The sequence below is a fragment of the Ruditapes philippinarum genome, unplaced genomic scaffold (assembly GCF_026571515.1).
Source record: "Ruditapes philippinarum isolate M1 unplaced genomic scaffold, ASM2657151v2 ctg5841_1_1_1_1, whole genome shotgun sequence".
Taxonomy (NCBI): Eukaryota; Metazoa; Mollusca; class Bivalvia; order Venerida; family Veneridae; genus Ruditapes; species Ruditapes philippinarum.
The window spans coordinates 180,992-183,560 of record NW_026857032.1 but is presented as its reverse complement, the minus strand read 5'-3'; positions in this window follow the sequence as shown (position 1 = coordinate 183,560).

Genomic DNA, 2,569 nt, shown 5'->3' with positions numbered 1-2,569 from the left:
GTCCCCGAGTTCAAATCCCAACCTTTATGTTGACTCGTTTTTAATGTGTTGTGGTATCTGCAAATTTTCTTGATAATAAATGTTTAGTAAGTGTATGTTTAAAAACGTAGAAATTCACTTTAAATATATTGTAATGCCTGGCATTACTAAGTGTTTTTTATTTATTTATCTATTTATTGTTAATAATTACAGCGCTGATTAATATTGCTGTAATGTCATGTTTACATAACTTTATACCGGAAAAAATACCTGCACTTTTACGTGTAAATGATTTAAGTGTAACTAATTTATAATTGTCCGACTTGTAAATGTTTGTATCAAGAATTTTGATGTTGACAGTAAAAATACGAAATGTCAGTATTATCTATCGGCGTAATCTATAAGAGAATTACCTTTATCACTTGTTTGCATAAATGATTTTATTTATATTCTGTGTATTTAACATGTAATATCCTATGAATTTGCTGTCTGTGGTCTTGCATCGCATGTTTTAGCGGAAACTATTTCTGAATGTACTTCACGCATGCGCTATAAATTCCCTCCACTTGACTTCATTTGACATGTAAACAAACAGTTTATTTTTAGAAAAAAAAAAATTGTTTTACGTCCTGTTATCTGGCAAATTTTGTGGGTAGAATGGTTTCAAATGGTTGTAAATGAAATAATATTGAATAGTTTAATTTGGTTATTTCCGTAAGAAAATTTTCCTTGCGTCTCCTCCTGAATTCCTGACGGGACTGAGGATTATTGTGTTTCCGTGAGGAAACGCCCCTATAAATACGGAGGTACGTATCAGCGTTTCCTCACTCAACTCTGTGACCAGCTGTCAGTTGGCGTAGATCCATTCATATTGCTGTTACCAGACTTACTTGGTAAGTTATTCTATAGGTACATATTCCTTGTGACGATATTGTAGATATATACCTTATTTAAGCGGCTTCACTATTTTAGTCCTTATTATCGGGGGACGGCCTCTTCGATCACCCCCAGGCTTGCCAGAATTCGTTATTATTTTGCTAATATATATGTTATGAAATCGTAGCGAATGTCTTATATGTGATAAATAGGCAAAGCGCAAGACCGAGTCTAGTAAACAATTATTCGGGCTAGCAAAAAAGTGCAGGGCACATAGTCCAACGGTCTTGCAATGTTTTGGAATCCGAAATGATTATAAATAGCATTTTAAACACAATGACTGGAAGGAATATAACATATTGATTTTCTTCGAAGTATTGCAATACGTCGATTCTACTTATAACTGCCAAGAGGGATATAGCATATTAATTTCTTTCGGGGTATTGACACGTGTATTTCCAAAACGCAAGAGGGTAAGCTAATTGAAATAATGCAGAGACATTATTGGCGACGCCGGTGAGCGGTGTCGTCTCTTATGGAATGCTTTTTATTTTGGCCGATGGAAGGAGCTGTTATTATTAGCAGTTAATGTCATGTTGTGTTAATTAGTTTTATTTAGATTCGTAAAAATCAAGTAAACAAATATGTTGTTATATTTGTATTTAATAACTTTATGTAAAAAAACATGTGCATTGCGATTTTTATTTTCACGAAATTGCACGCTCAGTTTACCAGCTTGTAAGCCAATCAAATACTCCGTTTTTAAAATGTCAAAATGGCGCACATGTTGAAATGAACGCTGGGCGCTAAGCCAGAAAAATGTTTAAGATTGAAGAGAAGAAAGTACAAAAACATCTAAACAGGAATATGAAAAGAAAAGAACACGCAGTTTCCAAAGCCATTGGAGGGTGGGGCGAGAATAATTAAAGTTTGAAAATGTTAGAATGTACTGTACAGTGTGTGAAGGAAATGGTGATATAAACAATAATTTTGGGATTGGATAACAACAGATAACCAAATAAAGTGGTTGAAACGTTAATTAGCCTTGAGTTTGACTGCAGCTTTTGGAATGCTTCCAATTTCTTGAACTCTGTCAGTGGCATCGTTCCTGTCTGCTCAACGCTACCACAGATAGGAGAGGTGTTACAATATCATTCGTAGATTAGTAGTTCTTGCATTTTTCTTGTATTGTAAAAACATTGGACGTTATTTGCCTGATCATACCACGTGCTCTGTAGTTAAATCTGATCAAGAGCATCAGTTTCAACAAATAGGATTTCTATATAACTAATGAAAGATTTGGCATAAATTCATCACCAAGAAAATGATCAGTTTGACACCCTTTTTTAACTCATTTAAATATTTCCTGATAACAAATAAATCATGGGGTAAATCTTGAGCCGGATACGATTCTCACAATGAGCCAGGAGGTGAATGAGTTGGGGGAAGGTTAGAAGTGTGGTTGCCTCTGATACATATATTCACTAAACTGTGACAATTGTGTCAAAATATTTCGAGAAATTAAACGGCAATTGAGCGACATTGCGACAAAAAAGAGCGACACAAAGTACTATTTCAACAACAGTTAGCGGCATTGCGACAAAAAAGAGCCACACAAAGTATTATTACAACAACAATTCTGCAATAATTTGCTATTAATTTGTAAAATAAATATACATAATATTTTGTTTTAATCTAATTTTCACTACATGTA